This window comes from Indicator indicator, chromosome 11 (assembly GCF_027791375.1).
Source record: "Indicator indicator isolate 239-I01 chromosome 11, UM_Iind_1.1, whole genome shotgun sequence".
NCBI lineage: Eukaryota > Metazoa > Chordata > Aves > Piciformes > Indicatoridae > Indicator > Indicator indicator.
The window spans coordinates 32,743,952-32,760,067 of record NC_072020.1 but is presented as its reverse complement, the minus strand read 5'-3'; positions in this window follow the sequence as shown (position 1 = coordinate 32,760,067).

Genomic DNA, 16,116 nt, shown 5'->3' with positions numbered 1-16,116 from the left:
GGAGGAGGAACTTCTTCACTGGGAGGGTCACAGAGCACAGGAAGAGGCTGCCCAAAGAGGTTGTGGAGTCTCCTTCTCTGGAGACTTTCCAGCCCCATCTGGATGCATTCCTGTGTGACTTGCACTGGATTCTCTGGTCCTGCTCTGGCAGGGGGGTTGGACTTGATGATCTCTGGAGGTCCCTTCCAACCCCTAACATCCTGTGGTCTTGTGATATCTATGGAGAGAAATTACCTACAGAGGATTTGACAGTAATAGATATTGTTTGTACCAGTAGCTAACTGCTACTTCCTTAACTAAACAAAAGCTACATTGAATTCTCACATCAATTTGATATATTTAAATAATGTCTTATTTTATTTCCCTTTGAACAATGAAATACAGAGAGGTTGTTTTCCCAAAGTCATTCAGTTTCTTTATAGCCTTGAGCTGTAAACCTATCTGTGTTCCCTGTGTATCACACTGCTTGGAGTGAGAGGCATTGAGAAAAGAAGCTGTGCTATATAAAAGAAAGAAGAAAACATTTAGAGAGAAAAATAAACACTAGGAAAAAAGGTAAAAACGAGTTGTAGAAACACAGATAGCAAAACTTCTAAGAGCAAGAAAAGAATTCTGAAAAAAAAAAAAATCACTTGCAATCAGTGCCAGTGCAGGAGGAAAGAGAGTCAGCAATCACTTGGCTTTAGTTTCGCAGATGTAAAAAATGCAATCCTGGTCCTCACTTGGTGAGTGGCAAAAGTCTAATTGACAGCGATAGGGCTGACACCTCGCTCAGTGTCTTTCTCTTGTAAGCCTGACATAAAACACAACCAACTCATACCGCACCCATTGCCATTGACTTCACTGGCAACAGTGCTGGACTTTTGCCTTTGGGCCTTGAGACTGAAATCAATGAGATTTCTACTTTAAATTAGGTCATGTATTCCAAACCTAGTCCTGCAGAGGGTTTTCTGTTTCATAGCTGTTGGTTTGTTTTTTCTGCTCTGACTCCATCAGGGTCAGATCCATAACCTGGCACAGAAATGGAACAATCAGTTTTCAGTGTACACATTAAGGTGTGCTCAGATGCTATGTTGTGTTACAGATTCGATCAATCTGAGCTCAGCTCAGCTGTGACAAAATTTCCACTGGCTGGAGCAGTGAAACAGAAGTGGAAATACCTGGCTGGTTTTTTACTATCAGAGCAAAACCAGACTTTGGTGAATTAAAAAATAAAAAAAGTACATGTGCTGGATTCAAATTTGCTTTGAAACTGTTGAATTAAGGAAGGTTAGCAATTGTTAGCCAAAATGGATGTTGACAAAGTTGGACATCTGCTTTGCTGTTTTAAAAGTTGAAATATAAACGCTAAATACTGGTGACCAACTTGGAATAATGTGTAATTTATATAAGCATATCAGTTGTGTTTAGAAGTGAAAACTTCCATGTAATAGAACTTCTTCGATGTAATAGAACTTGCAGAGGGACCTGGACAGGCTGGAGAGGTGGGCACAAGCCAGCCTCATGGGGTTCAACAAGACCAAGTGCAGGGTCCTGGAGCTGGGTCGAGGCAATCCCAAGCACAAATCCAGGCTGGGCAGGGACTGGCTGGAGAGCAGCCCTGAGGAGAGGGACTTGGGGGTGCTGGTGGATGAGAAGCTCAGCAGGAGCTGTCAATGTGCACTTGCAGCCCAGAAAGCCAACCAGAGCCTGGGCTGCATCAGGAGAAGTGTGGCCAGCAGGGCAAGGGAGGGGATTCTCCCCCTCTGCTCCACTCTGCTGAGACCCCACCTGGAGTACTGCATCCAGTTCTGGAGCCTCTATTACAAGAGGGATATGGACATGCTGGAAGGTGTCCAGAGAAGGGCCATGAGGATGAGCAGAGGGCTGGAGCTCCTCTCCTATGAGGACAGACTGAGAGAGTTGAGGCTGTTCAGTCTGGAGAAAAGAAGGCTCCGAGGTGACCTTCTTGTGGCCTTCCAGTATCTGAAGGGGACTACAAGAAAGCTGGGGAGGGACTTTTTAGGATGTCAGGGAGTGACAGGACTAGGGGGAATGGCATAAAGCTGGAAGTGGGGAGATTCAGGCTGGATGTGAGGAAGAAGTTCTTCCCCATGAGAGTGGTGAGAGCCTGGAATGGGTTGTCCAGGGAGGTGGTTGAGGTCCCATCCCTGGAGGTGTTTAAGGCCAGGCTGGATGAGGCTCTGGCCAGCCTGATGTAGTGTGAGGTGTCCCTGGCCATGGCAGGGGGGTTGGAACTGGATGATCCTTGTGGTCCCTTCCAACCCTGACTGATTCTGGATTCTATGATTCTATGACTTGATGATTCTGTGATTCTGTGATTCTTTTCAAAGGGAAACATAACCTAAAGAGTATGCATCACACTTAGCTTACAAAGCCCTAGGAGAACTCACTGAGATTCTTGTTAACTATGTTTGTTTTTTCAGAATGTACTTTCCACTTCCAATCAGTGGAAAAGTACTGAAAGTTTGGACTGTAAGGAAAATGTCAGCATTTCTAATTGAAATTCTTGTATGCATATGCATGTGTATACACAAGCTCTGTAAGGTCCAACAGCATATTTTTGCTTACTGCAAATTGTATGTACTCATTTGTGCAGTTTTAAGTTGAGCATTCTTCACAGAAATAGAATCATAGAATTGTCCAGGCCAGAAGGGACCTCCAGAGCTCATCCAGTCTGACCTCCCCGCAGTCAGCAGGGACATCCCCAACTAGATCAGGCTGCCCAGGGCCTCCTCCAGCCTCACCTTCAGTATCTCCAGGGTATCATTTTAGTATTTCTGCTTTACTTGCATTGTCCTGCTATTTGAAGATACATTATATGCACTATGTTAAGTATTTATGTGAAGAACTTCGGTATTCCATGTTAAGAAGGTAATATTTAGTCCAGTAAGGTAATTATGAGGACCCCGCCCCCACCCCAAGGATCAATAAACATCTAACTTTCAAACAAAGACTCACTGGGAAAAGGGAGAATAAAATTTGATTTTCAAACAAAACTTTATAAAATGTGCTTGTTATGTTTATTTAGTTGAAATAATTAATTTTGATTAAATAATCAGTGCTTGTAGATTGTTCTTCATTAGTAGTTTAGGTTTAGGTTTTGTCTTACTTCTCAATCCTTTTTGCTCCATTCCTGTGCCTTGAACTGCATATATATGACCACTTTTACAAGCTATAGAAGAACAGGTTGAATTATCTCTGTGTTCTGTAAGGATATGCCCTCTCTGAGCATTGGAGCCTGGTGCAGATACCCTTAGTCAGCATAGATTTGAATAGAAAAAGGTGTACAACGCAGCAGTTACTTACACAAAAGCCATCTGCACAGCACTGTTGTGCCAGCTGAGCCTTGATCCAGCCCCTGTGCTGCTAGGCTAGGTATCACATGCTTTACTGCTGCTGGCTAGTGCGTGTGAAGCCACCTCAGCTCAGCTGTAGCTCATCTACCTACAGATAATGTGTGTAAAATGCAGGAAGCTACCAAACCCAAATCTCATTTTCTATTGAAAATTGTTATTAATTATTATAATCAATTATTAATTATTATTGTTATTAAAATTGCTTCTATCTTATTATTAGCTTTGGTAATTTTTTTTTCCCTCTCCTCTCCCCCTGTCCATTTAAGAGGGGGAGTGATAGAGTGGCTTTGGTGGGCATCTGGCCTCCAGGCCAGGGCCAAACCACCACAGAAGCCATCCCCATTATATATCTTCCATATCCTACAGCAAAATTATCTTTTTAGAACACCTGCACTAATTTCACTCTGCAGTATAATGTATTTAAACCCACATAGAGACCTTATATAAACATAGAAACACTTTAAACCATAGACATTCCTCTAAATCTACGGATAAAAAAAAAAAAGATTGGACGTGGCACTTGGAGCCATGATTTAGTTGCCAGGTGATGTTAGGTAATAGGTTGGACTTGATGAGCTCTGAGGTCTTTTCCAACCTGGCTGATTCTGTGATTCTGTGATAAAAGGTTTCTCTGTCTCTTACCAGGGTATCACAGTGAAGGTTTCTCCTTTCTGAAAACCACTTTTTGGCTTTAAAAGGATGGCAAAAAATGAAGTTAGCTGACTGTGGGAAGTGCAAAAGGGAATCCCAATTACTAGGCAAAGGGCATGCAGAGCTCCAGTTTGGGTCACAGAACATAATGATAGCCTGTGGAAAACCATGCAAGGAAAAAGATAGAGGCATTACATTGGATAACATCAGTACAGGAGTTTCAAAAGCTTTGTAGGCACACACCACAAACCAAGAGGATGGCAAAATCCCTGTCTCCAGGACATAATCCCCAGGAGGAAGGGCTAATGAGATATACTTCATTAAACTGCCTGAACACCAAATACAAGGTGCAAAAGTCAACTTTCCGACCAAAAAGTTCTGTGAAAGCAGCCTCAGTTCCCCTTTGCAATCAGTGTGTGCACTTCAGTGGAATAAAAGGGTGCATGATTCCTGAAAATGAGGAACAGTAGGCAGGAATTAATAAATTATTAATTTTATTTGGATTCTTTCAGCAGCTTTCTGAGGATGCTAGTGCAGGAATACCAAGTGACACAGTAGACAAAGCAGAGGAAGAATTTGTGAACCAAAAAGGCTGGCAAAAGTCTGCAGTCATGAGGTACTGTGACAATGCAGAAAATGGGCACTCCTGAGGGTCTCTTGCATATTCCACATTGGTGGAACACTGGAAGAGGTTGCCCAGTATTCAAGGTGAGACTGGAGGAGGCCCTGGGCAGCCTGATCTAGTTGGGGATGTCCCTGCTGAGTGTGGGGAGGTCAGACTGGATGAGCTTTGGAGGTCCCTTCCAGCCTGGACCATTCTGTGATTCTATGATTCTATGTATATACTGCAAGGACAATATGGAGGTCCTGACTGTGCATGGATATGGCAGAATGCAAAAGGGGAGTATATTTGTACCACACAACTGAGAAGATGAAGCATTCGTTCATTCACCCAAGAGTTCATTCCTTCCATGGATAATAGTCCAAGGATAATAGTTTTGGCAATGCCATTAGGGCATCCTATCAATGGACAGGAGAGGATGAGGGAAACAATCTGTTTTTTCGTAGAGGAAGCTGTAGGGAATGCTATTTCCCAGCTGGGAAGTCACCATCCCTGGAGGTGTTCAAGAGGGGATTGGACATGGCACTTGGTGCCATGGTTTAGTAGTCATGAGGTCTTGGGTGACAGGTTGGACTTTGATGATCCTTGAGGTCTTTTCCAACCTTGTTGATTCTGTGATTCCCAGGCTGGAAATTGTACAGCTAATGACAGCTGGGGTCTAAGAGAAATGCAGTAAAAAAGCTTTATGTGCCCAAGAGAAAACCATGGGGAAATGTCTTAATGTAGTAAGGAAATACATCTGTGGTTGACATATCAATGATAAATGTCAACTTATCTACTTGTTAATGGATCTATTAAAAGCTTTGTTTACACTTTGCCTGCTTTAGGGTTTTTTTTTTCTTTTCTCAAGCACTCACACAGACGGATTGTGCAAACAAATACTTCATTAAACACAGGACTCTGAGCCAGCTGAACACGTCTGAGGCCAGAATCATGTCAACTAAAATTTAATTGCTTTCTTGATCCACCCTCCCTCTTTCAACATTACTTTTTAGGTTTGTGGTTAAGATGAAGTGCACTGACTAATTTTATATGGCTTAATAAATTCTATTTTATTAATAAGAATACAATCTGAACTAAAAAAAAAAAAAAAAAGCACAGTACCACTGGATATAAAAGCAACACAAACACTAAAATCCAAAAAGCTTAGTAAGAATGAGTCACTGATGCAAAACCGTTCAGGAATAACCTAAGAATCCTAAGCTCAATCAAGATGTGGAGGGGAGGAGAATTCTCTTAAAATACAACAACTATTTTGTTTAAAATGAGTTCTAAGACCTATTTTTCCTACTGCTAAACAGCTGCTTTGCCAGCACCAGCCAAAGAAATATGGCTTTCAGTTGCACTAATGATTTGTTATGTGTTTAGTTAGACACCTACCTTTGTCACTTGAACACAAAAATGTTTTGATTGGAGCAAGTTCTATAATATATAGAGTTTTATTTACACCTAACTGTGTAACACAGAAAGGACTATTTTGTAATGAAACATAATGTGCAGTAGAAATGATAAGCCTGGGCTCTTTTTTTTTTTGTTGTTTGTTTGGGGTTTTGTTTTTTTATTTGTTGTTGCTTTATACAAACATTTAATTCCTTGGACCAGGAATTAAATCTTCTGAAAATTGACAGCAAGTGGATTTTGTTATTTCTCTACAAATAACAGTAGGAATTTTCACAGAATCACAGAAACATTCAGGTTGGAAAAGAGCCTCAGGATCACCAAGTCCAACCCAGAACCCTACTCTACAAGGCTCACCCCTAAACCATATCCCCAAGCACCACAGCCAAACCACCTTTAAATACATCCAGGGTTGGGGACTCCACCACCTCCCTGGGCAGCCCATTCCAATCCCTGACCACTCTTGCAGGGAAAAAATGTTTCCTAATGTCCAGTCTAAACCTACCCAGTGGCATCTTGAGGCCGTTCCCTCTTGTTCTGTCACTAATTACCTGTGAGAAGACACCAGCACCAATTTTCAATTTGCTCTGGTGCAGCCTTTTCAGTAAATGAAAGAGTTTTGAAAGATGCATTTAATGATAGAATTTTGAGAGCTGTATCATTAGCATACAGTCAAATGTAGGACTCTGAGTGAAGTTCTGTACAATGATTCCACAAATTGCCAGCTGGCACTGTAATGTCTGTGAGAATTTAAAACTAAAATCCTTCCTCTTCTATTATATCACTGGTATATACCTAATTAACTTTAGCAAGCATGTGTGATGTTTTAAGGGATTAATGAAGGACTTCTGCTATGCTTGGGGTTTTGGGATGAGATAGATCACAAGAGGTAGATAACTGATTGAAAAAAAAGGAGAACCCAACCTTTCAATAATAGTTCCTGGATATTGGCTGATGAATGTATGAAATTTTAAGCACCACAAACATTGTTATACATCAGCTCAGTTGTTCAAATGCTTCCAAATAACAGAGAGGATTTTTAATAGCCAAAAATGATGCTTCAACTTGTTTATGTCAACACATAGCTTTTTCAAAGGTCAAGGACCACAAATCACAGGATATTAGAGGTTGGAAGGGACCTCTGGAGATCTTCCAGTCCAACCCCCCTGCCGGAGCAGGACCAGAGAATCCAGCACAGGTCACACAGGAATGCATCCAGATGGGGCTGGAAAGTCTCCAGAGAAGGAGACTCCACAACCTCTCTGGGCAGCCTGTTCCAGTGCTCTGGGAGCCTCACAGTGAAGAAGTTCCTCCTCATGTTGAGGTGGAACCTCCTGTGCTGGAGTTTCTATTCATTGCCTCTTGTCCTATCCCAGGGTGCAACTGAGCAGAGCCTGTCCCCTCCCTCTTGACCCCCAGCCCTCAGATATTTATAGACATTTATGAAATCCCCTCTCAATCTTCTCCTCTCCAGACTAACCAGCCCCAGGGCTCTCAGCCTCTCCTCACCAGGCAGTGCTCCAGTCCCTTCAGCATCCTTGTAGCCCTCCCTTGGACTCTCTGCAGCAGATTCCTGTCCCTCTTGAACTGGGTAGCCCAAAACTGGATGCAATATTCCAGGTGAGGTCTCACTAGGGTAGATCTTTCTCAGACTCTCTACAGCTTCCTACAAACCCATGCTGCTTGAGAAACTCCAGTATTTGTGAAAACCCAGAATTAGCTATTAGGCAAACACAACCCTTTTCTGCTGAAAAAAAAACCCCAAACTTAACATATGTGATTGAGCACAGTATGTTCAATGTAAGTCTCCAAAGAAATCTTTAATTGTTCAGACCTTAAGAAATAATAAGAAGAGTGCGTCCAGCAGATTGAAGGAGGCTCTCCTCCCCCTCTACTCCACCCTGGTGAGACCTCATCTTGAGTACTGTGTTCAGTTTTGGGCTACCCAGTTTAAGAGGGACAGGGATCTGCTGCAGAGGGTCCAGCAGAGGACTATGAGGATGATTAGGGGACTGGAGCACTGCCTGGTGAGGAGAGGCTGAGGGAACTGGGGCTGTTTAGTGTGGAAAAGAGAAGACTGAGAGGGGATTTAATAAATGTTTATCAATATCTGAGGGCTGGGGGTCAGGAGGGAGTGGACAGGCTCTGCTCAGTTGCTCCCTGTGATAGGACAAGGAGAAATGGATGTAAGCTGCAGCACAGGAGGTTCCACCTCAACATGAGGAGGAACTTCTTCACTGTGAGGGTCCCAGAGCACTGGAACAGGCTGCCCAGAGAGGTTGTGGAGTCTCCTCTGGAGACTTTCCAGCCCCATCTGGATGCATTCCTGTGTGCCCTGTGCTGGATTCTCTGGTCCTGCTCCAGCAGGGGGTTGGACTCAATGATCACCTTGGGTCCCTTCCAACCCCTAACATCCTGTGATCCTGTGAATAACTTAAACATAACCTCTCATTTGGTTTTCTCATTATGTTCACTGAAGTGAAGGTGACTGTATGCATGCTTAAGCATATACTCTAGAGCTTTCTTTATAGGTTGGAGGTCAGAATGGCACAGGGATAATATTTAATCAAGGAAGCAAGTTTATTTCAAAATTCTGCCTCACTGTTAATAAAGGAAATAAATGAAATTGTAATAAAGGAAATTATTGGAAAACTGCTGGCACTAAGTCTGTCTTCAGCATGATTTCAAATCCACAGAGTGGTCTATTAAATTTTTCTGGCATGTGAAACTTGGAACATGATCATTTAAGGGACTATTCCCACAAGTCCCTTGCTTGAGAAAATACTTACAGGGCTGAGTTGAAAATCTTGAAGTTCTTTTCTGAGTTTTCACTGGAAGCCAGGCAAAATCAGGGGCTTAGAGGGCAAGATCTCTGATTGGCACTCGGTTTGTGTCTAAGCTAAGCCAGGATTCAGATCCAGTCAGCATGTCTGCTTAAAAATCCCTGAGAAAAACAATTTAGCAGGAACTCTTAGAAGCATACCTATTGAGTAAAGAGGAGTCTGCCTCACGGATGAGGCTCGGGCCACTTAAAACATTAACTGAAAATAAAACGTGGTGGAAGAATGAAATCTTCCTTTTAGTTGACAGCCTGCTGCTTGAAATGTTTAGACAGAGACAAATTCCAGCTCAAACTCCTCCTACACCATTTCAAATTTAAATCTATATCTCTCATTAGTCATTGGCCCTAAAGACTCTTCCAAGGAAGAAGCAGGTTTTCAGCTGATTGTGGATTATAATTATTCTAAGATATATCAATTCTTATATGATAAATCATTGACATATTTGTGTCATAGAAGAAGCAAGACTCAGCATCACTTTGTTAGGAAGACCTGTAGGAATTTCTTTTCTCTGTTCCCAGGAGTATTTCTGTATTTTTACTTTTAGCAGCCTGTAGACAGCTTTGTGAAGTGCCTGTTTGCTAATTCTCCATAGTGTTCCTTTTGAATCCACCTCTGAGGCAGGTGTTTGCACAGACACACAGCACAACATTGCTGATTCTCTTTTGGGCATGTCATTTAGATATTGTATTCCCTAATTTCAGGTGATTGTGCTATGTGTTAGATATGTGTTAAATAGATTCTGTATATTAGATTGCATCTTTTGTCTTTCCTGAAGCAAGTTTCCCATTGACAGGCCCAGGAAGAGAAAGCAAGTAAGGTAAGCTAAGTTTGCTTGCTTGGCTCCTGTCTGCTTCTTCTTCTTCTTTTCTGGCTGAAGATAACACACTGACCTTGACAAGCTAAGTCTAACAGCCTCTCTGCTTCTTGACTCTCTGTCTTCTGCCGGGGGGGTCTGGGGGGAGTCCTTCTGGCTGGGGGGGAGGCCCTTTGGGGGAAGCAAAGGGAGCTTGGTTGTGCTCTTCTGTTGATTGTACATATTTGTAAATGTTGTGACTAGTGTCTATTCGTACAGATTCATTGCATCTCATCATAGATTGTAGATTTGCTTGTAAATACAGCTTCATTTGCTTCCAGACTGAGCTGGCCGGGTTATTGTTGGTGTGGGAAGGGGATTTCAGCTCTCACACTGTTACACATGGCGACGGAATGTACTGGACTAAAGAGCAATTAGCAGTGAGTGTAATCTAGCAAATCCGATTTTTATAAGCATCTGTTAAAAGGTCACTTGCCCTAGAGAATTCCAGAGTTCCCCTCCAGCCCCGTTGTGGACAAAGCCAGCATGGTGCCGATGTTCTTTTTTTTTTTTTTTTTCCAGATTAAATTTTTATCTTTACAGTTTAAATTACTGCTTGTTGCTTCTGAGGTTGTTTCTTTTTCTTGCTAATATTGTTTAAATTGTTACATGTTCCTGCTAGCGAGGTATCTGTTCCCCAACCAAATATTTCAAACCAGTAAATAGGTTTCATTAATATTTTCCCAGGCAAGCAGCAGCAGAACAAGAGGGCACAGTCTCAAGCTGTGCCAGGGGAGGTACAGGCTGGATATTAGGAGGAAGTTCTTCACAGAGAGAGAGATTTGCCATTGGAATGGGCTGCCCAGGGAGGTGGTGGAGTCATTATCCCTGGAGATGTTCAAGAGAAGCCTGGATGAGGCACTTAGTGCCATGGTCTGGTTGATTGGATAGGGCTGAGTGATAGGTTGGACTGGATGAGCTTGGAGGTCTCTTCCAACCTGGGTGATTCTATGATTCTATGATTTTTTTTTAATTAATAAAATTATTAGTATTTTAATTAATCACTCCTCCTATTAAATATTAATCATAAACACACATTCACAATAGTGTGCTGCTGTGTTGAAATTTGAGTTTCACATTCTTGGGCTGTGTTTGAAGACTGGAGTGATCTAGAATAATCTTTTCTGCCATTACACCAAACTCATGCTACAAGTGTTCCATGGAATAAAAATACCATGCTAAGGACAACTGTCTTAAGACTTTTAACTCTCTAGTGTGAGGAATCATTGCCTGGTATACATTAGCATGACTCAGTGAATGACTGAAATGGAGAGGAACTACTAAATGTATAAGAAGCGAGATGCAGATAATGTATGTAGTTATATATACAGAGAATAACTCAGAGAGGTATAGGGTCATGAAATCCTGAAAAATCCAGTGTATTCATATTGAAGAATATGAGATGGAAATAGGAATCATAGAACCATAGAATTGTCAGGGTTGGAAGGGACATCATCCAGTTCTAACCCCGCTGCCATGGGCAGGGACACCTCACACTACATCAGGTTGCTCACAGCCACATCCAGCCTGGCTGCAAAAACCTCCAGGGAAGAGGCTTCCACCACCTCCCTGGGCAACCTGTGCCAGTGTCTCACCACCCTCATGGGGAAGAACTTTTTCCTAACATCCAATCTGAATCTATTCACTTCAAGTTTTGCTTGACTTTCCCTAGTCCTATCACTACCTGACACCCTAGAAAGTCCCTCACCAAATAACAGAGGCAGATTTGAAGCACTTATATATATATAGTGCTTTTTAGTTTTATTGACAGAAAATAAGAGAAAAGCACATATGTATTAATCGCTCTTTTTGTGGTTTGTCAGGTCCTAAAAGTCAGGTGGTTCCAGTTTATGGATCTGATATATGTTGTGTATTTCCCTATCACTTAGTCCTGTAGCTATTAAAGCTCAATTTGGGGGGGGGTGGGGGAGGGGAAGTACCATGAACTCAAGTGGTATCAAACAGCAAACTTGCTTTTTGTTTCCAGTCTATAGGAAAGCAGAGTCTGGTTGTGACAGGCTGAAGTAACCCTGGAGAGGCATGCTGATTCCCTGTGGTGAGGAACACAGCTCTGGCTTCTGTGATCAGGGAGTTACACAGCTCAGCTCTGCACTGGGTAAAATAGAAGCCGCTTCTTGTCTCCTGTCCCCATTTCCCACACAGGACACAAATGCTGTTTTCTTTTTCCTTTGTTTATGCAATACTCTGGAAATACTTGTCTTGACCAGGACTGAAAAATCACATAGGTAAGGCCAAAATGCAGCTGTCAGAACTGTGCCTGGCAGTAAAACCTCTGCTGCTGCTGCTGCTGCAGATGCAGCGGTGAAGTGCTGACAGCAATCCCTCTTTCCCATTTCATACTGTTCTGATCCCTACCTCCTGTGAGATGTGCTAATCAACTAGACAGAACATGACCTGACAGGCATCATAATTGTGAACATTACCAGCATCTGCTTCTCACATCAGGATGAGTTTATTTGCCTGGTGTGCATACAAAATTTTTCACAAGGAAGACGGACACATTGGTTAAGCTTCTGCTGAATGGTCTAAATGTCATCCTTCTACCTCCAGACCCTCTCCTTCACAGGCCAAAAGAGCAAAACTGCAAAACTTCTGCTATTCAAAGCAAGTAGGTTTTGAAGAGGTCAAGTAGTTTGTCATTGTATTGTGATAGTTCTCTTCACAACCCATCAGAGGAAAAAACAGTGAGACAGAGGTGTCATGTGGTAACACTGCAATTACCTAGGAAGCCATAAGCATGTCCTGCCAGATGGCCAGGTCAGCAGTGTCAGTGTCCTGGAATGTGACACATCTGTGGCCATCCTCTCAGCTATGAATGATCTGTGAGTAGTGCATGGGTCCATAATTAAAAGGAATATAAAGTAAAACCTGTACAGAAATGATTCCTTCAGGGCCCAGTGAAAGCACCAGAGGCAGGATGAAGGCAACAGGAAATTTTAAGAAATGTTGTAATATGGTGACTAGGGAATAAACCAAAGGAAAAGGAACTAATCCTGGTGATTGGGGATCTCCTGTACACCTAATTCTGAAAGAATTTCCTTGGTTTTTTTCCATATTCTTAGCTGATGCTATGTAGAAGCACACAGAATATTTTATTAAAGTTCCATATCAGAGTGGTTGTTAGATAACTATTTCACAGAATCACAGAATGTTAGGGGCTGGAAAGGACCTGAAAATCTCATCCAGTCCAACCCCCCTGCCAGAGCAGGGTCACCTAAAGCAGATCACACAGGAACACATCCAGGTGGATTTTGCACAACTCCAGAGAGGGAGACTCCACAACCCTCATGAGCAGCCTGTTCCAGTCTTCTGCCACCCTCACAGGGAAAAAAAGTTTTCCTCATGTTTCTAAAATCCCTTTTTTCAGGATATCCAGAGCAGAAGTAAATATCTGAGAGCAACATCCCCTCTTGGGATCCTGTCTCTTGCACATCCTAAAAATTATCTGTCTTCTGATCTAGCTTTTGAGTAGCATTTCTACTTCCTAGCTAAGCTGAGGGACCAAGAGGCACCCCTGCAATAATTCCATAGCTTTGAAAAGAGAAATTTCTTTTACATAAGTTTTATCAGTCACCACAAGTTGCCTGATCAGAGCAGTAAATATTCAGTTTTTGTTTATGCTTGCTTTTATAACTATTATTTCACTCAGAATCTCCATGTTTATTCTATTCAACATCCAAGTTTGTTCTATTCCACTTCTTTATTGATGGGGATCGAGCCAACCGTTAGTAAATTTGTGAATGACACCAAGCTGGGGGCAGTGTGGATCTGCTGAAGGGTAGGAGGATGCTGCAGAGGGACCTGGCCAGGATGGGTCACTGGACTGAGGCCAATGGTATGAGATTCAACAAGGCCAAGGGCAGGCTCCCACACTTCGGCCACAACAACCCCATGCAGGCTACAGAGTGGGGATGAGAGGCTGGAGAGCAGCCTGGCAGAGAGGGACCTGGCAGTGCTGGGGGACAGCAGCTGGACAGGAGCCAGCAGTGTGCCCAGGGGGCACAGGAGGCCAATGGCATCCTGGCCTGGATCAGGAATAGTGTGGTCAGCAGGAGCAGGGATGGAATTCTGCCCTGTGCTGGGCACTGGTGAGGCCTGACCTCCAGCACTGTGTGCAGCTCTGGGACCTCACTGCAAGAGAGATCCTGAGGTGCTGGAGCAGGTCCAGAGGAGAGCAACCAGACTGGGGAGGGGGCTGCAGGGAAAGGCTGATGAGGAGAGGCTGAGGGAGCTGGGGGTGTTTAGCATGGAGGAGACTCAGGGGGGACCTTATCACTCTCTACAGCTACCTCAAAGGAAGCTGTAGGCAGGTGGGGGTCAGGCTCTGCTCCTTGTGACAGGACAAGAGGGCATGGCCTGAAGCTGTGCCAGGGGAGGGTTAGGTTGGATATGAGGAAGCTCTTCCTCACAGCAAGGCTGATCAGGCACTGGGATGGACTGCCCAGGGAGGTGGTGGAGTCACCATCCTTGGAGGTCTTTAAGCAAAGCTTGGCTGTGGCACTTGGTGGCATGGTTTAGCTGATGTGGTGGTGTTAGGTCATAGGCTGGACTTGATGATCTCAGAGGTCTGTTCCAGCCTCAATAATTCTGTGATTCTGTGATTTGTGAGCTACTAAATGCGGGTGTCTGGAAACACCTGCTTCTGTCTCTCTAAATGTTTGCTCTTTTGGTTAGTGAGGCACTTTTATAAACATTTTCCCCAGCCTGCACTAGGTTACATAGTGAAGCACTGGAGTATCTTAAACATATATAAACCTGAGATTAAAAATCTTGTAGTCCTTCAGTATTTTGGGTGAAAAGACAAAAATGTGCAGACAGCTCTATCCCACACAACAATATCTCAGAGGCAGGGTTGTGATTCAAATATCTCCCTCTGAACAGATCTGAGTAAAAGACTGAGTGAAATGGACTTTTGGAGGGACAGTCAACAGGCAGTAGCATCATTTAAAATGTGAGCTTCTAGAATAGTAACTGAAATGTTCCAAGGTCAAAGCTGGTATTCTGTGGGTTTCTGAATTTCCATATTTATCACCTCTGGTGTATCCATTCAGCAGCCTCAATTCTTTGGGTAGATCCTCAATTGCTTTCTACAGTCAACTGGATCAAAGTCTGTGTGGCACGAAAAGCATAGGCACAGTTTATGAATGGTGGTGTCTACCCTTTGGGCATCCCTTCAGTTTCACTTGAAAACAAGTTTTCTGCTGTTAGGTGCAATAACTGAAGGAAGAGAGGTACATTGGAAAAAACACAGGCAGGGCCATAGAGAACAGAAATGTTGCTTTCTAGCGTGACATTGTTCTACTGTTACCTACTTCCCCCCCACCCCGCCCCGAGTTTCTAGGAGTAGGAAAAACAATATTATGCTTAAGAGAAAAGGTTCTAGAAAGAGAAGTGTACATTGAAATTTGGAAATAAGCAACCTGAAAACGAAACTTTGTAGATACAAAGAAAATTCACTATTTCTGCTTTATTCAACACAGAATTATAGCAGCTGCCTTTTTTTTGACTTTCAGTGCTAAGATCTGACTCCCTTGCACATTCCTTTTTATGATGAATATCTAGTTCCTCTTAACCTACCTTGAGCTCCATGAAACAATTATGAGCACAGGAAGTAAAGAATATTACTTGTTTAAGGTTGACCTTGAAATTTGCCTCAGACAGCCTCAGAGCTCTCCTTGTTTTGAGTGGATGGGGATCCTTGCTGCCCACCATGCAGGCACAGTATCTTTGCAAGAGCCACCACATCCTAAGTCATGCCTGGTGACTTGTCTTGTAGCTGGTACCGAAGCCACACTGGTGCTTTTCCAATTCCCCCAGTATCTGAAAGCATGAGAAATACACAGGGCAACCCAAAACCAATACAGGAATGAGGCTGAAGTCACTGTGAAAGAGCAAGCTGGGGTACAGGTGCTAGTTCAGTTGCTTTATCACAGCTTTGCACCTGCACAAGGCAGAGGAAGGTGGCTGCAGGCAGGTAAACTACCCCAGAACAAACAAACAAACAAACAAACAAACAAAAAGGGAAAGATACTTGTGGTTATTCTGCCTTTGTCTGGGTTCTATAAAATCACTTTTGTATTTACACAATGCATTGTAACCTGGAGGCCTCTTTCGAAGGGCCACATTGCCACATGGAAGGTGAAATGGTACTCTGCAGGGAATCAGTGTCATATTGTGGACTGCTTTTCTACCCCATCTAGCTTTCCTCTGGTTAGGACAGGGTAGGTATCCTGTGTACCAAAAGACACTGAAAAGTATTGCAAATGTTAAATTACAAGGATGTTGCCAGCAGGTTTTGGACTGGAAGGTGAGAAGGGGTAGAAATGCCTTGGGGCTTCTAGGTTAGAAGCAGATTGCTGCCGTGGTCTA